This window comes from Chrysemys picta, chromosome 4, assembly GCF_011386835.1.
Source record: "Chrysemys picta bellii isolate R12L10 chromosome 4, ASM1138683v2, whole genome shotgun sequence".
NCBI lineage: Eukaryota > Metazoa > Chordata > Testudines > Emydidae > Chrysemys > Chrysemys picta.
The window spans coordinates 100,241,567-100,268,087 of NC_088794.1; positions in this window are offsets into that span (position 1 = coordinate 100,241,567).

Consider the following 26,521-nt stretch of genomic DNA (forward strand, 5'->3'; position numbering starts at 1 on the left):
ATCTGTCCTGGTTCAACTTCTGTTCAATATCTTCATAAATGATTTGGATAATGGCATAGAGGGTATACTTATAAAGTTTGCGGACTATACCATGCTGGGAGAGGTTGCAAGCACTTTGGAAGACAGGATTAGAATTCAAAATGATCTTTACAAACTGGAGAAATGGTCTGAAATAAATAGAATAATATCCAGAGAGAACAAATGTAAAATACTACACTTAGGAAGGAATATCAATTACACAAAAATAAAATGAGAAATGACTGCATAGGATGAAGTACTATAGAAAAGAATCTTTGGGTTATAGTGGATCACAAACTAAATGTGTGTCAACAAGTAGTACTGTTTAAAAAAAGCAAACTTTATTCTGGGATATATTAGCAGGAGTGTTGTAAGCAAGACACAAGAAGTAATTTTTCAACTCTACTCAGCACTGATAAGGCCTCATCTAGAGTACTGCGTCCAGTTCTATGCACCACACTTTGGGAAAGATGTGGGCAAACTGGAGAAAGTCCAGAATGATAATAGGTCTAGAAAACATGACATATGAGGAAAGATTTGGAAAAAAAATGGGTTTGTTTAGTCTGGAGAAGAGAATACTGAGCCGGAACAGGATAACAATTGTCAGGTATGTAAAAGGTTGTTATAAAGAGAGGGCTGATAAATTGTTCTCCTTCTCCACTAAGGACAGGACAAGAAGTAACAGACTTAAACTGTAACATGGGGAGATTTGAATTGGACATTAGGAAAAACTTCTTAACTGTATGGGTAGTTTAACACTGGAACAAATTACCTAGGGAGGTTGTGGAATCTCCATCATTGGAGGTTTTTAAGGGTTAGACAAACACCTGTCAGGGATGGTCTAGATAATACTCAGTCCCACCTCGGTGCAGACAGGACTAGATGACCTATCAAGGTCCCTTCCAGTTTTACATTTCTATGATTTACAACTAAACTGCCAGCCCTGCAAACTGAAACGGATCTGAAAGTCAAGCTATGTTCTTTCCTTTGCATGCACCATCACCAGTAATAAAAGTTCTGCAAACCAGGTTCTGCCCTCAGTTATGCCCATGTGACTCCAGTGCCTTAAAACAGTGCCCTCACTTAACAGCGATGCAATCTCATTGTTCTATGCTGTAATCTTACAATCCAGGCAGAGTAGAGTAGTACAACCCCAAGAGAAGGGGAGGAACCAAATTTGCTCCAAAAGAAAAATACTCTGTACTGGTTCCAAGGTGCAGGCTGGAGCACTGACAGGGAGAGCCTCTGCTGCTCATCCCCAATCCCCTGTGTGGTCTGTGGAGTAGCAGCCTGGCTGCAGGTGCTGTCCACCCCATACAGGCTCATGCAATGCAAGAAGCCCACAAAGATTCATGAGGAGACTCCTTATGCCTTCCCCCTACTTACTACTTGCATGGGCATACAGTGAGGTTTATGGTGGAGGCCATTGTTTTCAGTGAAGTTGTACATGTGTATCTCAGACAGAATAGAGTTTTGCAATTATAATTATTTAGTAATTATTGAGTAATGCTTACTCAGCTAGTGAGACTGGTTTGCGTCAGGCAGTTTCCTCCAAGTAAAAGGACTTCTTCATGATATTACCTCCAGGTGTTTCAAGAAGGAGTATCAGCTATTCAGGAGTCCATATTCTTCCAACTGAGTCAGGTTTAGTTTAATGATACCGACCCAGAGGGAAAAGCATCACATAGTAAGAACACTAAATCCTCAACATAAAGGTGCTGGGATGCTGGATGGACTGAATTATGCTTCTGGTGTAAGCACTTCACTGGTAGTTCAAATCACTTACTACACACCAGGGCTGACTCTATTCTGCTGGCTTTGGGATTAGATGTAAAGTAGAGGTCCTGACCGCTTATGGGCATTAAGGAGCCCGTGGTATTTTTCTCTTAAGGAGTGCTGCTAGCTGCGTTGCCATGGCCAAATTCTAATTTTGGTCATTTTACATGCGGCTTATCTAAGATTATTCCTGTGATTTCTAATGAATAAAGTACCCAAAACTTTCCATTCAAAACTGTTGTAAAGTATTGCTTTGTTCTGTTAGTTATCATATTTCACTCCCAAAAGTGGCTGGAATTCAATGGTGTGTAAAGTTACAACTATGTAGCTTGCAAAACCAGTGTTTAAATTATTTGTGTCCTTTTGGCTCAAAAGTGTAAATTCATTATCCTCATTATCATTGTATTCAAGTCTATGTTATAGAAGTGTTAATGGCTCTAGTCTAAGAATGTTCTGGAAAATGTGTTTTCAGCTATATGGCTGAAACAAGGACAGACATGTTGCTGCAACCATTATTAAAATATAACACACAAAATGTATTCCTTAGTTTATAATTCCACAGCATAAACATTCCTCACTTTAACCAGCAACAGGAGTCTATGCTCACTGAATTCTCTGGTCTAAATTAAAAAGGTATTATCAGCCGTTGCACCGTATATAGTATATTGTTGCACAATCACTTAAGTCTTTCACAGTATACTTAAAGTCTAAACAATAAAAACAGATAAATAGAAGAAATGTCAAACTGAATTCTGGGTAATTATCAGATCAGCATGCTTTTATACAATTTCCATCACTTTGAATTTTAAATCACCTTTTAAAGGGCACTAAAGCATTCTTGCAAATTAGTCTGCACTCCAATTAATGCACCCAACATGACAATAAGACCAGTTTCAGCTTGGCTAAGCAGACCAGTCAACCAGGAGGATGTGACTTGAGGACTTGGAGAGCCTGTGCTTCCACCTCCCCCCCCCCCCCCCCCCTTCACAGCAGCTTAGGTCCAATTAGGCCAGTTAATCTGTCTAAAAATCAGTGGAAAGGAAGGGTTTTTCTAATAAAATTGAAGCACAGTTTGGGAGGACACATGAAATACAAGCTACTTTCTGCAAAAGACAAGAAATCCATGATTTCCCTTGGCCATATATCTCAAAGAGGTGCTTCTTCTGGTCTAGGCCAAACTATTTTTTCCACAGGATTTTTAACTTTAAGAGACCTTTTTGTGACATTTGTTCACATATAAAGGATTTCTCTTTTGTCTATTTATTTTTCATACTGTGCTCATTTCTGACATCCATTAAATTTTATAAGAGTAGACTGCAAGCTGTAGTGATGAGAAATGCCAGGTTGTATTACAAGAAAATGTTCATAAATAGAAATGACTTTGTATTTTCAATCAAGAAGTAAATAATACTTGCATGAATATATAGGTGTTTGAGTAGCCTAATCTGCAATTTTGGAAGGAAAATTGAAAGGGGGGGGGGGAAGGAATTACAAATGTATGTGCATATATAGAACACACTTTAACAAGTTAATATATAACACTCTTGCAGCATGGATAAAATGTTTTGTAAAATATTTAGCATACCCCACTCTACAAAAGGGAAATATTAAACCTCCTTATCATTATCACTGGTGCATGTGAACTATATTGTATACATGCACACACACATCATAGTGTTAAGACTTTTTCATTTCTATTGTAAATCACCTACTTTATTTGATTCAATTTTCTGTGTAAAATTCTAAGATGTCTGATTTCAACAAAATAAGATGAGAAACATTCAATCAGATGCAAGAAAAACATATGATGGGCTTTTGAATTGCTTTCATTTCTCCTAAGATGTAAACTTATCTTCTCTTTGACTGTTGCTTTATTCTTATATCTTATACCAGGATTTCTATTGGATTTAGTGCCCATAGCTCACCAACAGCACCTAACGTGGTGGCAGCCAAAGAAATTACTTCACAATCACTTCAGCAAAGTTATATAACCCAGAAATTAATGAGACAGTTGGGTAGCAGTATTACAAAATAAAGGCTATGGAAAAGATCTATGGAATTTATTAGGGATGAAATCAGTAAGTTTCTATAGAAATTCAATAATGGTGAATAGAAGTTAATCTAAACATCTATAGGATTTAATAAATAGTAACATACTACCTAGCTCTTATTTAGTGGTTTTCATCCATAGAGCTCAAATAGCTTATAGAGAATGATCTCCTGTCTATAGGTTTTATGTACATCTTATACTGATAGGGATACAATTTTCTATTAAATTCTATAGGATGCTTCTAAAACCCTATAGAAAAATTATGATTTTTTTAAAAAAAATTATAGGACCTCTCTTCAAGGGAGTACATTGGAAAGAGCATTGATCACTCTTTTCCTTGTCACCAGTGGATGACAGCTAGTCAAGCTGCCATTTTTATGAAAGACATGGAAACTCACTGCTTATAATCATTTGAGGGACAGAGTCATGGCTAGAACTGCTCAGGAAATGGAATAGCCATTCCACGGGAAATTCTGACATTTCAAGATTTCCTTTCATCCCATATCATAATAAAAAGTCAAAATTTACTGTGAAATTAAAATTTAAAAAAATCTCATTTTGACGTTAATATATAGTATTGCACTGTATACAAGTTAAAACAAACGTTTTGCCCTTATGAAAATAAAACATTTTGATAATTTCCCATCGAAAACTTCAACAAAACTGATGCATTCAGGCAAAATGTTCTGATTTTGTCAAATCAGCATTTTCCACTGGAAAACTGTTTCACTGGGAAATTTAAACCAGCTCTAGTCATGGCCTTGATCTTGACATGCAATTCAATTTTGCACAGGTAGGGAGCATCATATCCTTCCAATGATAACTCAAGTTATAGGTGCTACATAGCATTCCAGTCCTTTATTTGTTGAGTAATAACTAACCTATATTTAAGTATTACCAATAAAAATAATACACATTAAAATTTCCAGCAAGAAAAAAAGATCTTCTTGTTTTCAGCACTTAAGTGTTTGCAATGCTGTCTGGGCCAGGGTCTGGAGTGCCTATTGGCACAAACTTACTTTCAAAACACTGTACAAACATAAAATCATAGAAATGTAGGGCTTGAAAGGACCTTGATAGGTCATCAAATCCAACCCTCCCCCACTGAGGCAGGATCAAGTGAACCTAGGCCATCCCTGACACTTGTTTTTTCCAGCTTGTTTTTAAAAGAGTCCAATGATGGGGACTTCATGACCTCCCTTGGAAGCCTATTCCAGTGTTTAACTATGCTTATAGTTAGAAATTTTTTCTAATATCCAACCTAAATCTCCCTTGCTGCAGATTACACCCCGTACTTCTTGTCCTATCTTCAGTGGACACAGAGAACAATTGATCCCTGTCCTCTTTATAACAGCCCTTAACATATCTGAAGATTAACAGTCTCCCCTTCCCCTGTCTTCCTTTCTCAAGACTAAACATGACCAGTTTTTTAACCTTTCCTCACAGCTCAGGTTTTCTAAACCTTTTATCATTTTTATTGCTCTCCTCCAGACTCTCACAAGTTTGCCCACATCTTTCCTAAAGTGTGGCACCCAGCACTGGACACAATACACCAGTAGAGGCCTCACAAATTCAGAGTAGGGCAGGACAATTACCTTGTGTGTCTTACATACGACCCCAAAATACTCCCCAGAATATTAGCCTTTGTTGCATCTGTATCACATTGTTGACTCATATTCTATTTGTGATCCACTACCAGCCCCATATCCTGCAATATTAGCGCCTAACCAGTTATTCCCCATTTTGTAGTTGTGCATTTGATTTTTCCTTCCTAAGTATAGTACTTTCACTTATCTTTTTGAATTTTATCTTGTTGATTTCAGATCAATTCTCTAATTTGTTAAGGTCATTTTGAACTCTAATTCTGTCCTTCAAAGTGCTTGCAACCCCTCCCACTATGGTGTCGTTTGCAAATTTTAGAAGCATACTCTCCATTCCATTATCAAAGTTATTAATGAAAATATTGACTAGTACTGGACCCAGAACTGACCCCTGCTGGACCCCACTAAATACACCTTCCCAGTACGACAGTGAAACACTGATAACTCCTTTGTGTATGATCTTTTAACCAGTTGTTCATCCACCTTATAGTAATTTGATCCAGACTGCATTTCCCTAGTTTGCTTATGAAAATATCATGTGGGACTGTATCAAAAGCCTTATTAAAATCAAGATATATCAGGTCTACTGGCCACTAGGCCAGTAACTGTGTCAAAGAAGGAAATTAGGTCCCCTCTAAGTGCTTACAAATTGATTGTCTAATAATTAATTCTCACAACTCCAGTGGAAGGATGATAAATATCTCCATTTTACAAAACTGTGGCATAGAGAAGTTAAGTGCCTTGCACAGGGATATGTCACTGGCAGGGCCAGAATTAGAAGTTCAGAGTTCTTTCCCTGTGCTGGATACACAAGTTCTTGCTGCTTCTTACTGAAACCTTGCTACCCCTCTTTGTTAACAGCTTCCAAGTCACTTTCCTTGAAGTCACAAATTTGGCTCCTGGCTCACAGAGCTTCTTGAATTCCACGAAGAGGGAAGAATGAGTACTTTTATGTGGACATTAAAGTATCATAGTGTCATGCAGTAGTTTCTTTGCTGTTATGCATTTGCATACTCCAAGTCAAAGAATATGTCATCACACAGTTCCAACTCCTCATCTGTAAAGGGCGCTACTGTTGTATTAATAATAGAGAGGAAGATTTTTTCCTTTCTTGTCCAGCAGACAAAACAGTGAAATTTGTGAAGAGCAATCCACCAGAAACTATAGCTAGACTTGGCAGAATTTGATTTTTAAAAAATCAATGGAAATATATTTTCAGCTTGTGTGTGTACAGTCAAATTGATGCTTACCTATACTTACCAATAAATAGCTAATCCTTCCAAGCGTAGCTACAGCACAAATGACTTTGCCACTATACTCCACCTCCCCAAAGTAGCAGATATCCCTGAGGCTGTATGTAATGTCAGGCTTGTTTTTGCGCAACCAGGTACAGTCAGAAATGCAAACTTTAGCCCATATTTTTGAAGAAAATGTATTTTCTAGCAAAGACTAAGTCATGTAGATCTCCAGTGCCAGGTTTCTCCATGCTTTCTGTGTAAGACTTGATGTTGTCTGGCAATTTGGGGCTTATATAAGCCTCTAGGAGAGTGGTTCCCAAACTTGTTCCGCCGCTTGTGCAGGGAAAGCCTCTGGCGGGCTGGGCCGGTTTGTTTACCTGCTGCGTCCGCAGGTTCGGCTGATCGTGGCTCCCAGTGGCCACGGTTGCTGCTCCAGGCTAATGGGAGCTGCTGGAAGCGGCATGGGCTGAGGGACGTACTGGCCGCCGCTTCCAGCAGCTCGGCTTGGAGCCGAGCTGGCTTGGAGCAGCGAACTGTGGCCACCGGGAGCCACAATCGGCCGAACCTGTGGACGCAGCAGGTAAACAAACCGGGCCAGCCCGCCAGGGGCTTTCCCTGCACAAGCAGCGGAACAAGTTTGGGAACCACTGACCTAGTGATTTCTCTTTGCTGACTTGACACTTTTTATTGTTTTCCTTGTTTATTGTGTTTTCCTCAATTAAAAAAGAAACCAGCAAAACTTTAGACTGCTACATAAGAAAACCTTACAAAATATTCTTCCTGGCTCACTCCAGCAGTTTTACCAAAGGAGGAGGCAATCTGGCCCACAACATTTAAGTTAGAGTAGATGCTGTATGTAGTGAACATGCATTGTATTACTGCTATCACTGTTGCTGGTCTTTCAGTTACTCTGTTCCAAGGCAGAAATATAACTCAAATTATCCATTAATCTACCACAAAAAGGAAAGGAATAATTGAAACAATCGAAGGCCAAGTTGCCAAGACATTTCATGGATGATTGGGGAAATCAGATATAAGTGTGTGGCTACCAAAGGCTACTGCTACCAGAGACTGTGATAAAACATCCACTGTACTGTACAATATGTTGTTGTAACAGAAAATTTACTTAAAAACGAATGAAAGAACATGAAAGAAAAAATGTAGTGGCTGCCATACATATACCTAATTGCAAAGAAGAACCATTCAGTGAAATGCAATTACACTTTTAGATAGAACAAAGCATTCTTCTGCAATAAAAAAAAAGAATTATTTCTGCTATATAGTTAAACAGTCTAACCAAAATGTACTTATTATGGAAGAGCAAGACTAATATAAAACAAAATGGGAATTACAGAAGGGATTTTACATGGTTTGCCTTGTGCATCAGCTAGTGCTAGTATGATACACAAACTAATGCAGTTATCGAGACCTATCAGTATCGCAAATCAACTACGCAGCAAGGAAACTAAATGTCATCCAAACATTCACAACATCAACAAAATCTGAAACTATTTTGCACACTGGTATGCAGTAGTGTATGTACATACCGAGGAGTGTGTTATTAAATACATGCTATGAAAAATAGTATATTAAACGCTGCATATGCGGTCAAGAATAATTTCCAGTTTCTAAAGAAGCTGCTAAGTGTTGTCCTATGTGAGCTTGTTGATAATATGCTTCACATTAGGAGGACGGGTGGTCTAAAGCAAAGAAATAGGAGCCAGGTCACTAGTTCTTATTGACGCTGAGCTACTGAGTTGCTGTGTAACCTTGAGCAAATCACTGGACCTCCCAGTGCCTCAGTCAATTCAGTTGGAAGATGGGGTTTAAAAAAACCCACACCTCATTTAAAGCCAAATAGTGCAGCTGAGCAGAGCATTGCTGCACAAATATATTACATATCTATTAAAAGGAAATAAGACTTCAGGACTCTAATGTGAGTGTGTTGTTTAGTGTCAAAAATTACCTTTAGTGAAATGGCCAAAGAGACTTTGATGTAATAGGATTGTGTGTAGTAGTTTTATAAAATGCAAAAATACAAAAACAGGCAGAATGCTCAAGTTAAGTTTAACTGTTTCAGAACCAACACTATGAATGCTGGAGTGGAGAAACTGAAAGGGAAAGAAATGTTGATTAGCACTCTCAGGAAAAAATAGTCTCCATACACACTCCTCCCAAACCTGCGAGAGCCAAAGAGCTTTACACATCAAAAAAGCTGAATCACAGCAAATGGAAAGATTAAAAAGAAGCTCTGCTTAAAAATCAAATTTATAAGCGGAAAGGGTAATAATATAATACACAGTGAAGCTGAAAGAGAATTTTGATTTGTTTCTGTAAAAGCAGAAAAGTTTTCTAATGCTGTCATTTTCCCTGTATATGTACAGTTTAATATGTTTACTAAATTACATGCTGCTGCATGTTTATAAAATGATAACATTCTAAATAACTCATCACAAAAGTAACAGTTGCTTTTGAGTAAAAAACACTGGTACAATATATACAATTTTTCATTTTTAACCCACATTAGAAGTGGTCACATCATTCCTGATAGACTATTTGGTTTATAAGATTAGGAAATTACAATGACTGCTAAATCATAGTGCAATAAGATAAAATAATAAATAATTTTGGTTTAAGGTGAAACATAACTTTGCAATAATTATTCTCAGCTTGTAAATGGTGTCTATCTATAACCAACCAAGCATATAACAAGAAGATGAAGATGAGACTTATTTTCACTTCATTTCACTTCTTTGTAATTGACAAGCTCTCACTGGGTGTCAACTTTAAAAGATGACAAATCCTAAATCTTAGAGGACCCAATTCAATAGTTCACCTCTCTAAACTGTTTGCAAATTAATCTACATTTTCAAGTGAGTCAGGCATGAAATATAAGATGACATCTATATTACACAAATATTAATTTCTTTGTCTTTTTTTCTGCAATCAAAGACAAAGGGTAGCTTTACATTCAGCTTGTTAAAACGAGATGAATTATAAATATGTAAATGTTCATTATACCATATTTTAGAATTTTTCCTTATCTTGTTTTCCTGTTTTGTTCCGACACATGCATTGGTTTCCATTCTCCTAACTGCCCCTCCCCCCACCACCATTTTATGGCTGATACTGTATGGTAATTAAGCTTAAGCTATTTCACTCTGAACCATAATAAATATTGTTCCAGCAATGTACAGGCCTAGACGTACAGTAAAACCAGAAACAAATTAAGAGTTAAATGTTATATTTATCTCACTTGGGTATGTCTACACTGGAACAAAAGACTTGCAGCACGGTCAGAGCTGGCTTGGGTCAGCTGACTCAGGGTTCGTGGGGCTAAAAATTGCTGAGTAAACATTCAGGCTCAGATTGGAGACTGGCACCCTACCCCCTCATGGGGTCTCAGAGCTTGGGCTCCAGCCTGAACCTGAACACCTAGACAGCAATTTTACAGCCCTGCTGCCTGAGCCCTGTGAGCCCAAGTCAGCTGACAAGGGCCAGAAATGGGTGTTTAACTGCTGTGTAGACGTACCCTTTGTGTCTAATTATGAGCATGAGTCTGCTCCCGCTAAATTAATGGCAATATTCCCAGGATTTTAAATGGGTGTTCGGTCAGTGAGTGTTACATTGGACTGAAGTACTAGGCAGGTCATCCACGGCAAAGGTGGAAATAACATTTAGCAATTGGGCATCCCTAGGAGTTCCCAGCTCTGTTCTCATTTCTCTAGGCCAGTTGGTCTCTGGAGCCACCATCACAGCCCAACTTCTTCTTTCTACTCACTGAAAACTCACAAATACAAATCTCAGCAGTAAAAGGGCCTCTTGGGTTTCTGTTGCTGCGCTGCCAAAAAAGTGGAAGGAATCCTCCCTCTCTGGCTATGGAACAGCTGCAGAGCTGCTTTGGGCTGCTACAGTCCTAATCTGGCATCTCTGTGGAGGAGGGAGAGTTGGCATAGCAGCAGGTCTTAAGGATCGTTCATCCCCTCGCTTGGTGAGCTGGAGCATAGAGCCACTGTGGAACTAGTTCCAGGCTGCACAGGGAATGAATATGCTCCCGCATCCCCTTCAGACCACTTCTGCATACCGGAAGCACACTTGTCCTGCTGCCAGAGAAACCTCGGCAGTCACAGACTGTTCCCTAGGGGCCAGATTATTCACACTGAGCAGTACCTTCCTCCTTGAACAGACCCCATTGAAGTGATTAATTGTTTATAATTAATCTCCCATTTAGAGCTTGTTGAAATTTTCTTCTTCCTAACTTTTTTTTTTAATGCAAAATGGCATTTCAACCAAAATTCATTTTTATGGGAAAAAATTATTTGGGTTGAATTTTTGTGTGTTTGTTAACAAATAACAACTCTCCCCCCTCAAGTTTTCTATTATTTTGGGGGAAGGGGTTATAGGAAATTTTGAAAAACAATTTTTCCCAAAATGTCCAGCAAAAAAATAAAATGGGATTGTTTGGGCTCAGTTTAATTGCCATTTAGATTAAACTGTCATCACTAGTACACTTTTCTATTGCCTTCCTCAATGAAACTTGCTTCCACATAATAGTAGTGTGGTCGGTGTCTATAATGCAAGGAAGACGGCATAGAACAGCAATGACTACACAAGAACTTCATAGTAACAGCATTTTGGAAGGGAGGGATATGTACGTGGTTCTTCTAGGCCAAGCAACATACCTAGCATGTGTTTACCCAATAATGTATTTTCCCCTAAGGCTTGGTCTACACTACCCCCCTAATTCGAACTAAGGTACGCAACTTCAGCTACGTGAATAACGTAGCTGAAGTCGAAGTACCTTAGTTCGAACTTACCTTGGTCCACACTCGGCAGGCAGGCTCCCCCGTCGACTCCGCGGTACTCCTCTCGCCGAGCTGGAGTACCGCAGTCGACGGCAAGCACTTCCGGGTTCGACTTATCGCGTCCAGACTAGACGCGATAAGTCGAACCCAGAACTTCGATTTCCAGCCGTCGAACTAGCTGGTAAGTGTAGCCAAGGCCTAAGAATATATCTACACTGCACGCTTCTTTTGTTGGCATGTAGAGGACCTATCCACATAGCTCCTCTAGCATGGGCATAAATAGCAGTATAGCCAGGGAGGCATGGTTTAGGCAAATAAAGACAGGCTTGAAGGATGTGGGTATGTATGCAAATACATATAACACATGCTCTACTTGCCCAAGCTGCACTGCTATTTTTCACAGTGGAGTGTCCCCTTACCTGCCCGCTGTTGAAGACTTTCTTCACTGCAGGAAAAGACTCCGGCAGCAGGGAGAGGCTCTGGCAGAAGTGAGGCAGCAGGGAAAGGCTCTGCCAGCTCCCTGCTGCTCAGCCTTACCCCGCCGTAGTGAAAGACTCCAGCCATGGGGAAAGGGTCTGTTAGCTTCTCATTGCTGCAGCCTTTTCCCACAGCAGGGAGAGACTCTGTCTCATCCTTTCCCTGCTGTATCCCCCCTCCCAGAGCCTTTCCTCACCTTTCACTGATATGTATACGCAGCCTGTTTTTCAGTGCGGTGGGTACATACACATACACTACACTATAGTGGTGTGTAGTGTAGATGTAGGCAAGGAGAATAAAAACTTGTTGATGGCTATTGCTTCAAGCTTTCCTTGTAGTAACCCACTCCATAGATGAACTATCCTCTATAAAAAGAATTTTTACCTCAGCTCCTTTGCTATGTGACTCCATTTTAGTTTTTGGGTGATGTCTGCTTGTTAAGTTTGTGGCAACTATCTTCTTTGTACCAGTGGAAGCTGATGAGAGCTGAACAGCACTGAAATAGGAGGGTAGGCTCAAAACCAATTTACAGAAGTGGGATCATGCTATATTTGACTCAAGAGCTTCCTATATTCTAAAACCCTTGGATTGTTACCTAAAAATGGGCTAGGAGTGCCAGCCCTCCAGGATTGTCCTGGAGTCTCCAGAAATTCAAAATTAATCTTATGCCATGTGATGAAACCCCCAGGAATACATCCAATCAAAATTGGCAACCCTGAAAAGGGCCAGATTGCTTAATAACAAAGTAAATCTGACAGCAGGTAAGCACACATATTCAATTTCCCTTTTCAGCAATAGAGGGAGCCAGAGAGCTGCTTCTCCCAGCAAGCCTTCCTACCCTGGAATTTACATACTTTAAAATCATTTGCGCACTTAAACAACCACTCTGCCCTCTGTGTGTGTCAAAATTCCCATTCATGTTATGGGAAGTTGTGTGTGTAAGGGTTCACAGGTCCTGAATCTGGGCCCTTTGGCCACTGCCGCATCTGCAGCTCCACTGAATGGGTCTACTAGAGACTGGAGAATTAGGAGTTCTAAGGTATTATGCTACAATAAAGGTATTGCCCACCAGAACCCAACTGGAAGAGCTCTAGGCTCTCTGATTGGGCTGAGTACACTGTTTAGGCCAGAAAGAGACAGAGGAAGTTGTCTGTGCAACAAGGTGGATTCTGGCTTGCTGCTGCTACCGACACTGCCATTTGCATCTGATTCTCTGTCTCAACCCTGGTTCCTGACTTTGACCCCCACCCTGCTCCTGCCCTCTGCCTCATTCTGGTCCCTGAGCCTGTCATCCTGGTGACTGACTGCTTCAGCTCAGACCTAGATTATGGCTCTTTGCCTCATGACTCACCGCTGACCCTCAGATTCAGTTCCTGTTTCCTGTCTGACCCGGGGTCTAACTTTCAGCTCTGACATCTGGATCTTGATTCCAGATCTGCCAATTGCCCTCTGGTTCCTGACCACCAGCCCAGACCACCCTCATCCTAGTCACTGGCCCTGGTCTTCCACAGGCCCTGCAGTGGGCATAAATACAGAGAAATCTCAGTCTTTCCTAACTGCTGTATGTTGATCGCTTCTCTGATGGCCCTCCATAAACCACTCCTCATTACTTCTTCCCTTTGATATTAACTGTCCCTACCAAATTCATTTATATCCAGAATTTGGTACATCTTGTTGCATGTTACTCCATTTAGCCAGTGATGAATATTGTCAGCAAGATTGATGCAAATAGAGATTACAGAGCATTCTATTGGTCATTTCTCTATGATATGCAATATCTACTCTTATTTCTCTGACCGTGGCAAGATTTTTAAACCAATTTAAAATTTTACCAACAATTACTTACTAACCCTGTATCTAGTCTTCAGTGTTTAAGTATCAAACACTATCTTGATGTCCAAGTAGATTATGTTTGTTGCTTCACCCCATCAGCTCTCATTGTCACATTCTCAAACAAGTTAATAACATTTGTCAAGCATGGCTTCCCCTTTATAAATGTCATGGTTGTCCTTGACCAGTCTGCACCTGTTCAAGTGTTCGCCCATTTTGTCCCTAATCAGTGACCCTAAAATTTCTCCCAATTGTCTTTAGTGTTCGTGTACTGGAATTTTTAGTGGCATACAATTAACAGCTTCAAGCTATTATTCCAAAAAATCAGAATGCATGTTGCCTTAGTATAAAAATCTCTCTTAGGTATCGGGGTGGCTCTATGTATTTTGCCGCCCCAAGCACGACTTTCAGTGGCGCGCCTGTGGGAGGTCTGCTGGTAATGTGGATTCGCTGGCATGACTGTGGGAGGTCCGCCGGTCCCAAGCCTTCCGCGTACCCGCCGCCGAATTGCTGCTGAAACCGCCGGACTGGCGGACCTCCCGCAGACATGCCGCCGAAGGCAGCCTGACTGCCGCCCTCATGGTGACCGGCAGGCTGCCCCCCGCGGCTTGCCGCCCCAGGCACGTGCTTGGTGCGCTGGTGCCTGGAGCCGCCCCTATTAGGTATGTATATATCTCTATTACCATAGTATCTGAGCACCTCTCAGTGGTTAATGTCCTTATCCACAAAACACCCCTGTGAGGGAGAGAAATGTTATATTCCCATCTTACAGATGGGGAACAGTGTGGCTAAGTAGCTTACCCCAGGACACATGGGAAGTCTTTGGCAGACTAGGGAATTGAACTCTGTGTGGTGTAACCACTGGACCATTCTTCTTCTTTCAATGTAAATCAGTTTAAATATTTTTAATAATACTGAATTCGTTTTTGTTTGGTGGTTTCTCATAGCTTTAAAGTTAAATCTAGCAAAATGTGCCAATGTATAGTAGCAGGGGATCAATTTCCCTTTCCCCCAAAAAGATATCCCGTTTCCAAGGTATGAAATTCATTGTTGAGGTGGAGCACTGACATTGTTATAATGCCAAGTCTACAAAAGTATGTGTGTATGTGATGGGTGAGCCGTAGTAAGCAGATTCTGCGAGTCTGCACTTCAACAACCGTGTCAATATCACACTAAAAGTGTTGCAGCTCAAGTCCAGTGCAGTGTGTCTGGTGCATACTATAAAGTTTTGAACACCTGGCCTTTAGGATAGGATAGGCATGTGGCTACGTATTTTTTCCTCTTTTCTTACTACTCTATATGTGGTTCAACTGTCCAGCATAAATCCATCTTATAGTCATTTGTGCCAATTTCCAACTGCCGCTGTACCTTTATATTTATGAACACCACCAAGGATTCCAGAGTCCTCTGTCTCTTCTTCCTGCACTGTGTGATTTCTTAAAAGACCAAGATTTGATTTATATGTCCATTAAAGCATTGGCAGCTAGTGCTACTTGTAAAGATATTAAGCTGAATGGCACTACCGATTAATACCTTTCATTTAATACTACAGTGATTGTCATTTTGGGTTTGTGGCAGGGAGGAATAAAACAGTAGTAGCTCTAGCTCAAACCCTGGGCTATCTGAAAATCAATTAAGCTCAATTTTTTTTTAAAGGGGCATTAATCCAGTTTCTACTTCTACCCTTTGGTAATCCATTGTTTGTGCAATAGCAGTATTTACATATGTTCTGATCTGTGGGTACAGTTGATTGTGCCTGCAATTGACTGTAGACTAGGCATAAAATTATTTGAATAACATCATTTTTAACAACATAATCCTTAGTTTTCTGATTCTTCCTTAACTTATAGTTGTTGTTCATCTCTTTTGGAAGATCGAGTCTGAGCAGTTTTCTCCTTTCCCTCCCAAATTTAGGTGTCTAGTTAGTTGCTGGCTTGTTAGTAAACAAAAAATATCAAATAGGTATATCCAGCTTATTAAGAACAGAAATATTTCTGCTGCTGCTGATTCATCTCTAGAACGTTTCAAATAGCATTTTCCTCTCATAGGTTAGGTGGTGGATTTGTTCCATTAGAAATTTCACCGCATATTTTGGAAACAAAAGGAAAAATATTACCAGTATGTTATATTCTTTCATACCTTTTTCAGGGATTTTTAAAAGTGGGAAATTACTTGGGCTCCAATTCTGCAAAGAGAACCATGTCAGTGGACCCATATGCCTACACAAAGCTCTCTTGACTTTAGTATGGGTCCACCTGCATCATTCTCTTTGCAATACTGGGGTCCAAATTCTTCTCAATTCATGCAGCCGTGTCTCTGGGAGGGGCGGACCTGGACAGGGATAAGGGGGGGGCAAAGGCTGGGGGCAGGCACGGGGCCAGGAGTGGAGCCTTGGGCACAGGGCCCGCAGCCAGGACCCTGTATGTGGGGCCAGTAGCAGGGACCCCTGGGAGCAGGGGGCCAGGTGTGGGGCCCCAGACATGGGACTAGTGGCCAGGGAGCAGGGCCAGTGCCCCAAGAGCAGAACCCTGGGCGCAGGACCGAGGGTGGGGCCTGGGGCATAGGGTCAGCAGACAGGGAGCAGGGTGCAGGGCCAGGACCCAAGCCCTGGATGCAGGGCAAGAGAGCAGGGCCCCGTGCATGGGGCCGGGCGCGGGGCCCTGGCGCAGAGCCACAGGCATGGGGCCAGCAGCTGGGGAGCAGGGCTGGCGGCCGGGAACCAAGCCCCGGATTGGGGAGTAGAGGCATGAAACCTGAGTGTGCTGCAGCACCCCCCACTCCCCTACTTCCCCCATCTATGCCATAACGAGGCATGCAAGATTAGAGAAGGCTCTGCAAGAGTGATTAATACTTTAGTATTCTGTAACACTTGGAAGCATTATCTAGTTAGGGCTCCTGACACTACTATGATTTTTTACCCCTGTTGCACGAATAGGGAATTTCCTAATAGAGGTTAAGTGATGTGACCTAGGACACACTGAAAGCCAGTGTCAGAACCCAGCTCTCCTGTCTGTCTATCTGTCCAGATCTAACCACTCAATTTCTCTTTATATAAAATATTAATAATGATATATGCCAATTTTTGGTATGTCAGAGGTGGAAGGAAAGGAATCAGCAGTGTTCATGAAGTGCTGCATTAGTGCAAATTAAGGAGCTCTGGCTCCCCAGTACGCTCGCTGTTCTAGGCCATATGGACTTCAAAAAGTCTCTTCTCTCCTCCCACTCTTGCCATATATATTTTGTTTCTAGCAAATATTTTATTTTGCAAAATTGTTGTAATTTCAGTGAAATTCTGAGAATTCAAAACTAGCCCAGTTCATAAAAACAAAACATTGTGATGATTAATTTGCCCACCTCCAGGAACTGCAAATGTCAACATTTCTATAAGAGCCTTTTATGGTTAAGAAATTGTCCGTTATGAATATTAATACAATCTGGTCAGAGAGCAAATTATCCTATCTTCTCTGCAAAACCTTAGCTTTAAGGTATTCCAAAAAAACCCTAAAATTAAAATCCGAAACTTTTAACAGATAATCAGAAGTAAATTTTCAGTGCAGTGTGTGAAGGAATTAGGTGTCCAATTTATATAATCTAACTTGACCTGTCCAGCTTCCATTGTCAAATATTGTACAATGGACTGAAAATGAACTGTTTTCTGTTTCTATAAATGTTCCAGACTTTACAGAAAACCTACTTAACCATTGTGTAGGAATGCTATTGTAAACATGTTTTATGTTCTCTGCAATGCATGACCATACCCTACAAGTGATATAATAGGATATTATACTTTAAACAATTCAAAGGCTCTGAAAAACAAAATAAAATGAGTTGGAAATTAGTCATACATGTTTTATAGATCTACAAATCAAGTTTTCAAGGGAATACTGGTGTATTTTTCTCTCTATGCCGTTAATCTCTCACTTGTAATTTGAAACTGCAAAGTATACTTAGAAATATGTGACTTTTACCTCAATGAACATTTGTGTGCACTCCCATTTTTGTGACCAATTGCACCTCTGTGGGAGTTTAAGCCTCATTTAGTGTTATCCCTACTTCAGCAATAATCACCATTCAGACTCAGTTTGGAAAATAATTCTCTCTCTGCTCCCTTTATTTTAGTATATTTTTAAGCCAAATCAGTAAAAAAAATATGCCTTTTTAAAAGTTATACATGTTAAATGTGGAGCCTGCCTGTTTATATATATTTTTACCATCTCTTCGGTAATAAAATCTAGTCATTTTGTACTTGTGGTCATTAAAGATTTATTTGGAAGAACAGGAGTGTTAACCCCAGGGCACTGATCAGAGTCCAACTCAGATAATTATATTGAGCTTCTAAATTCCACCTGGAAAAGATATGCTTCATATTTTCCTTAATTGCATAATTTTGCATTACACTTTGAAACAGGTACCGCTTTTCAAAGCAGAAGTGGCTGTTCTATAGTGGTGGATATAGTGATCCCTATGTATATAAGAAAAATTGTAGGAGATCATGTAAGTGAGCACTGTGTCGTAATGCAAACACACAAGACGGCTGAATTAAGGTTGCCCAGGCAGCCTTAATTCTGACATTTCTATCATTTGAGTGCTTGACTTTCTAACATTAACATTCTTTTAACATACTGGGTTTTTTAAAATGTATTTTTTTAACTACATATATATAAACAAACAAAAAACTGAAAGAAACCCCAAATTCCATTATGCGGAACTATACGGACACCCAAACTTGGGTCAACAGCAGAGTTCAGACTTTTAGATTCACAGCACAAACATCTACCATTTGAGGTAATGTAGCAACTAGCAGCAGTAGTGGACTGTTATAATCTATGTGGACCAAACACTTGAGGGAGAATGAGACACACATCTGCTATTAGGTTTCACTGCCATTTTCTATAGACCCTTCTGCTCATGCATCCCCAAGTTCTGTCTGACCTCCTCTGCTTCTGTCTGCCTCTCCCCTCTCTCTCTCTCTCTGTGCTTACATACCCTCCGACCACCCTGGCTCCTGTCCCACTCTCGCCATCTTCCTCTTCATTTTTCTAGCATCCACATTTCAACCATTCACATGGCTGCTTCCTCCTCCTCTTCATCACTGCTGAGCAACAGCAAATGGGCACTGTCAACAGGAGCTGCAATTGCAGGAAAGTCCTGTTCAGCCCCAGGATCCCTGGAATAGAGCATGGTCCATGCAGAGGGAATGTTTGGAGAATTTAGCTCCCAAACACTATGAGTCTCTGCTGAGCATGTGTGAATTGAGATATTTTGAGGGCTTTTACCTTGGCCAAATTTGGGTGGAACTACAGGAACTGCAAAAGGCACATCACTGACACCAGTGACACATCCCCCTGCCAAATTTCAAAGGCATGCTTCAAAGCATGGATGTGCTAGAGCTTCTCAATTAAATAGTGGAAAAAAATTAACCTGGGCAAACCAACATATTTTGCCCTGATCTAGTTGTCAGAAATAGGTGAAGTGTTTTATCTAAAACTTTTCCCAAAAAATTCAAATGCCCAGAATGGAAAATGTCAGCCTGAATGATTAAAGTTTGGTTAAGTTATAAGTATGTTTGGCAGAATTCAATTTTTATGTTTTTTATAATTTCAACAGATAGTGTCAATATTCATTTTAAGCTTTTTTTCTATTTTTATTGACTGAAATGTTCAGTATAACAAAATTATGGGTTTTAGGCTTTTTTTTATTTGTATCAATTGAACTGTCCACTTATGCAAAAATAGGTGGAGGGGATCAGACAATAATTATTTCACGACAGTAGATGCTGAGATTCAATAAGTTAAAGCTTCATAAGAGTTAAAACACAAATTGTAAACACCATATGTCAAAATAAACAAAACAAATATCCTTAAATCAAACTCTAATAAGTTCTGATGCAGCACTTTTCTTACTTTTCCCATCTGTAAATTTCTATCGTTATTGACAGAAATATTTTTCCACTGGTTTGCTGTGTGTATTGTAAAATTCAAATTTATCAGCATTTATCAATAAAAATCTAATCCTTCCAAGTCTAATTATAAGTAGCTAAAATAGGGTCTTGTACTCAAAAGCGTAGGGCAACCTTATTTATCTGCAGTGCTGATAGCTTTGCCTATAACAACAAATCTTTACATTCACTTAGAACAATAACTAATTAACAAATATAGTTAATGGCGACAAGGGCCCTAACTTCTTTGAAAATCCTAGCCTTTGCAGAATTAGTTCCTATGATTATAACAACCCTTGCAAGAACAGATTCCAGAGTATTATTCATTACTCTCCTCCAGTTACTCTTACAGCCATCTCAAGGAACCATTAGGAAAGGGATAGATAACAAAACAGAAAATACCATAATGCCACTATATAAATCCTTGATATGCCCACATCTTGAATACTGCATGAAGTTCTGGTTGCCCCATCCCAAAAAAGATATATTAGAACTGGAAAAAGTACAGAGAAGGGCGATGAGAATTATTAGAGGTATGGAACAGCTTCCGTTAAAAAGACTGACTATTCAGCTTAGTAAAGAGATGACTAAGGGGGGATATGATAGTGGTCTATAAAATCATGAACGTTATGGAGAAAGTGAATAGGGAAGTGTTATTTACCCCTTGTTGCCAGGCCAAAAATAAAACTGGGTTCAAAAAACAATTAGATAAGTTCATGGAGGATAGGCCCATCTATGGCTATTAGCTTAGATGGTCAGGGATGCAACCCCATGCTCTGGGTGTCCCTAAACCTCAAACTGTGAGAAGCTGGCACTGGATGATAGGTGGTGGATCACTTGAAATTGCCCTGTTCTGTTCATTTCCTTTCAAGCATCTGGCACTGGCTGCAGTCAGAAGACAGGATACTGGGCTAGATCGGCCATTGGTCTGACCCAATATGGCCATTCTCATGTTCTTATAAGAATTTGTGCAGATGGACTTCAGCCAACAAGCACTCCTCTTCTAAAATCTTTGAAGGTGGGTATCATAAAAGGAAAAATAATATTAGATTCTCTGGTCCTGAACCCCATCCCTATAAAGCACAAGAAAAGAATTTAGAAAGATTCCACATTACGGTAAATCTATCAGAGTTCTACATAAAGCATAGGAAAGTTCAGCCAGTTCTCTTATCTAAATGTTTCGCTCTCTCTCTGGTATTTAATCAAAGTAGAATCTACAGAACATCTTTAAAATCCTCCACAAAATATTCAACAGAATTACATCAGAAAAACTAACAAGATACTTTATAACACCAATTAAAATCCACTCACATAAACCATCCAACTCTTTAGAAACACATAGCTTGATTTGTGAGGCTGCATAAGTCAGGCTGGTTCAGTATCATTATCCTAATAGATGGTAACCCTTGATTCCCCATAATTTACAATACATCAGTGTAAACCCTTTGAAACCCATTTAATCAACCAGAAATTATCAAAACTAAGGGGCTTGAGCCTGCAGGCTGCTGAGGGAAGTACAGAGGAGCCATTGTAGTCAACACTTGCTCAGCACTTGTCCAGAGAGGCTCAACATAGTTATTATATTTAATCATGTTTATTATGGTGATGCCTAAGGGCCAAGCCAGAATGGAACCCCATTGTGCTAGGTGCTGTACCAACACAGATTAGAAGACAATCCCTGCTCTGAAGAACTTACAACGTAAATAGACAAGACAGACACATGGAGGAGAAGGGTTAGGATCTATAAGCAGGGTGAACTATGCAACGTAGAAAATGGCATGTTAGTTCCATGATTTTTTGGAGGGTGGGTTTAGTTAGGAGAGGCTAAATTAAATGGAAAAGAAGGAGATAAGATGGGGGAGAAGAGGTTAAGAGGGACAAGTGTGGAGTGAAGCTGAAGTGATCAGACTGTGAGGGAGGGGGAAGGGTGAGGATTTGAGCAAATAGCTAATTAGCACCGGGAAGAAAACCTCTAAACTATTGGAAAGTCTTTGAAAGTCCAGAGGTCCATATTTTGGCTGTTCCTGCTCTTACTATCTGGAGTCTCTAGCTGACTTCTCTCTGCAATTTTCCCCCAATGCCACATGGCAAGCGGGAGGGGAGACACCTCCTAGGTCCTGGTTTCCCTAGAGTGTGTAGGACCAGTTGTAGGTCCAAGGGATGCTGGGGGAAGAGGTGCTTCTGCTCCGATTGTCTGGCATATGGAGAAATGTGCACCATGCTTAGAACAAAGCTAAACAGTGAAAGGAACACTGCTGAGCAGGGAGAGGAGGTGTGTACTGAAGGGGGTGGGGAGAGCATGTGTGTAGACACAGTTATTATAGATGATATGTGTAGCAGCCACTTTTAGGATTTTCGGTTATTGCCACTGCTAGCCAGGACATGTGCATGCTTGGAAAGCTACACATAGAAGAAACTGAGAGCATGGGTAATCATGAGGGTCAACCACTGCCATTAGTGTGTCTATGTAAGAAAACAGCATCTCTCACAACCCAATGCTCAGTGCCTCGTGACTTGTACTGAGCACAGCATTCATGCCACTCTACAGCACCAGCTCCCGCCTGTGACTGCACCTTACTGGATTATAAATACAGTGTTGCCACCTCTCACCATTACATCACAAGTCTCACAATAACTGGTGTTTTTCTTAAAGCTTCAGCTTTAAATCAAGTGATTATGTCAGAAACTCAGCTTTCATAAAAAAAAAGAAACAGGCAGCTTCTAGCTCTCATGATTGTGCAGAAAAGTGGGAAAACATGAGCCAAGAGCAACCTATAGGCTCAGAATACAAAGAGCAAAATTAAAATCTCATTACTTTTAAGCCAATCTTGTGATTTTTTGAGGCCATGACATTTTGAATGCAGGGGGTCAGCATTACTGAAACAAAGTCCAATGTTTAGCAACCCCACCCATTGCACTCCTGAAGGATCCAGTCCTAAATGATTGAACAACACCAGAAAAAGGGAGCCTGATTCTGCTCCCACACTGGTGTAAATCAGCAGTAAGTCTATTGAAGCCAATGGAATTACTCTGGTACAAAACTCATAGGAATGAGAGTTGATACAGGCCCAGAGTTTTTAACTGATTGTAATTAATACAGATAATGGAAGCTAATGAGGTTCTTGTGTTTGCATCCAAGTGCAGAATTTGGTTCTGCAAACCAAATTCCACTCAAGTTACAGTGGCAATGCCCACTATACACAATAAAAGTGGCATAACAAGTTGAACCTATGTTTATGTAACTCTCCCCTGCTGTTAATGTCCAAAAAGAGAGTGGGGAGGGGAAATATTGATGAAATCCCCATATATGCCTCAGAAAAGAAAAAAATTCTTGTAATATATGTGAATCTGGAGACCTAACAACTTGACACTAAAAATCCCACAATAAACCAGGAAAATAATTGATGTTAATTTACTTGTTTATTTTCTTAGGGAAACATAAGAGTGGTAAACAATTTATTTTTACTGTTAATAATTTGAATGGTTACCATTTCTTGATGTTTCTACTCACTCTGATACCTGCGATTCATGAGGGCACATTATTACTTAATATAGTTCATAATGCCACATCCAATTGTGGAGCCTTCCAAGGTTTCCATTAGCTAAAATAAAGCCCCAATCTTGCAAATGAATTCGCATGAGTGGACTTCTGCATCTGTGCAGAACTCCAGTGAAGTCAATGATGCTTCATGTGGGATCAGAGGTCAGTCTGCATAGATCTAGCTACAGGATCAGAGCCTAAATTTTCCAAGGTTCCCACTAAAATCTATGACAGTTTTGCCATTGACTTCAGTGGGAGCAGGATTGCGCCCTTTTCATCCTAGCATAACTAATTAAATCCTCTTTTTCAATATCTGACTTGCACTTAGCGAAGAGGTATAGTTTCAGACTGTAGAAATCAAAGAAAACAGTTCTATTGGATGTTTATTAAAATTGTTATAGTTTCCGCAACAATTTCATAGTCATTCTGAGCAGGTTTTTACAACAGCTGATTAAAAGGGCTTTTCTTTCTTTAGGTGATTTCTGCAGAACATCTACTGATTTTCTTTCAAAATGTTATTGAACCACAAGGGTTATTTGTTATGTTTTTATTTATCAGAGTGTCATTTTATTTCAGTGTTGTCATGTGAATAATAGGCAATCAGGGCTGAAACTTTTCAAAATTGCAGTCCTCTAGATGTTACAATTAAATCAATTACAAACCCGGAAAAAAACATTTTTAATCACATCTAACATTATACTACTCAATTTTGTTATGATGGAAATCTGAAGTCCATGGAATACTTCAAGAAATAAAACTACCATGTGTACAAAACTCCCGCTTAGCCTGATTAATAAACTGAAGCTCAGAAAATGATGTGCATGAAAACAGCTGTTTTTCCCAATAATGACATTTTATTTTCAAGTTTAGTACTAACACTGTGTCAATGTAAACAATACTTAAGTACATTATGTAAGTGTAACAACACTGATACGACATACAACAAAATGTACCACTTTCAGGAGGCATCAGAAGTAAACAGTGTTAAGAGGAAGGCAATTTTAGCTGTGCAGCAGCTGGTGATGAGCCATTGCCATCACCAAGGGGAATGTGAGGCACAGAACAATGGTGCTGCCGAATTAAGTCATGCAGAGGGAATTTAAAAAGGAAACAAAAATTAAAAATATTATAATGACATAGAAATTGAAAGACACAGTGCTTTTCATATTGGCAGGTAAAGTACAGCAACTGAAAGGTTGAACTAAATAAAAATTCCCACCCATTCCCTTTAATTTTACTTTAAAAAATGTTTAAAGAAGCAGGCAGAGTTTGTAACAATTTTTTAACCTATGTACATATGATGAGTTTAAGTATCTCAAAACTAGGCTGACTCTGTTTTAAATATTGCTCAGGAGATATTTGAAATTGCATCTACTATTCTAATTTTTTTTAAATTACCTTCATAAGGAAAATTGGGAGTTTAAAGGATGCAAGGCATTATTCTATGTATTTTCATTTGTTTGGCTTTTTTCCCCCAGGTCAATGTGATTCAGTTCTTCTTCTAAATTGATACCACATTTTTCACTTCTCATCCTTTATACCTTTTTGTCCAACTATATTACATGTAATTCTACCCCTCTGGCAATGTCCTTAGAACAGCTGCAGAAGTGAAATGGTTAAAATGTCTTCTCTTGTATTTTAGAATCAGAAAGAACACTAAGCTTTCCAATTTGGTTGTAGACTAGGAAACACTCAAGAAACACATTAGAAACTAGGGTGACCAGATGTCCTGATTTTATCAGGACTGTCCCAATATTTCCTTGTTTGTCCCGCGTCCCGACCGATGTGCAGTCGGGACACTGGACAAACAAGGAAATGCTCCGGAGCCCGGAAGTGCTCACGGCCCCCTCCCCCCGCCCCGAGTCCGCTCCCTCCTCCCCCCATTTGCTCCCTCCTCGAATCCCCGCCTCTTCCCCAGGCTCACCATTCCTCCTCCCTCCACAAGCACTGGAGGGAGGCCCCGGAGACGCAGCGGGAGCGTGGGGCCGGGGTGAGTAAGAGTCCGGCCTGGCCCCAGTACAGGCAGGACTCAGTCAGGCGGTAGGGAGAGTAGGGGGGCAGCCCGCGGGGCCAGGCAGCGGGATTGCAGCAGCCCAGCCGCGACTGGCCAGGGGCTGGGCGCAGCGTGCGCGCTGCTGGGTCCCCGCAGCAGGCCCAGGCTCGGGGGGTTCGGGCCTGGGCGCCAGAACCGCAGCCACCGAGCTTGGCCATCGGCCACTCCCTCCCCCCGCGGCAGTGGGAGCTGCAGCAGCGGCTGCTCCCAACTCCTGCTGCCCGGGGGGGAGAACAGCCACTGCTTGGCCCCGCGAGCCGCCCCCCTACTCTCCATACCGCCCAACTGAGTCCTGCCTGCACTCGGGGCCAGGCCGGACTCTCACTCACCCCGGCCGCGCGCTTCCCCTGCATCTCCCGGGCCTACCTCCAGCGCTTGTGGAGGAAGGGTGGTTTTGGTTTTTTTTTGCCCCCCCCCCCCCCGATATTTGACTTGGGTGATGTGGTCACCCTATTAGAAACTGAAGCATTCCACACATATATAATGCAAATTGTCTTTCCTTTCTGACTTTTCCCAATGTGGGTGTGAGAGCAGGATTCAGACTGTGTGAGTTTGATGCACTTTTGTGCTCCCTTTGAGAACAAAAACTACATAGATTCAAGAGATACTGGAAACTGGACTCTCAAAGGATAAATTCAAGTCACACAGGAAGTGGGAAGGCAGAGAACCTACTAGGAGACTGTTTGGAGGAATCAGTAATCCAGCATATTTTACTTGTGAGAGGCAACTTCAGTTGTACATTTAATTCTGTTCTATATTATGTTACTCTATAAAATAGCTGTCAACTTTAAGGAGCTTCTGTGCCTCAAACTCTTCTACTCATGAAGGACAGTAGGTAAACTACAAAGAGGCTGTATTCATACAAAAAGAAGAACAGGAGTACTTGTGGCACCTTAGAGACTAACAAATTTATTTAGTCTCTAAGGTGCCACAAGTACTCCTGTTCTTCTTTTTGCGGATACAGACTAACACGGCTGCTACTCTGAAACCTGTATTCATACAGTTACCTTTTACTATTAGACCCTGTGTCCTGGGTAATTTGGTTAGAGCAGGCTAAACCGAATTGACTCAATGAGATATACACATAAACTGTTGCATGTTAAAGAACTGCAACAGTTCACCACCTAATTCATTGTATCTCAGATCTAGAAACAGACTCATTTCACCCAAATCTCTGGCAGATCTGAGTATAGG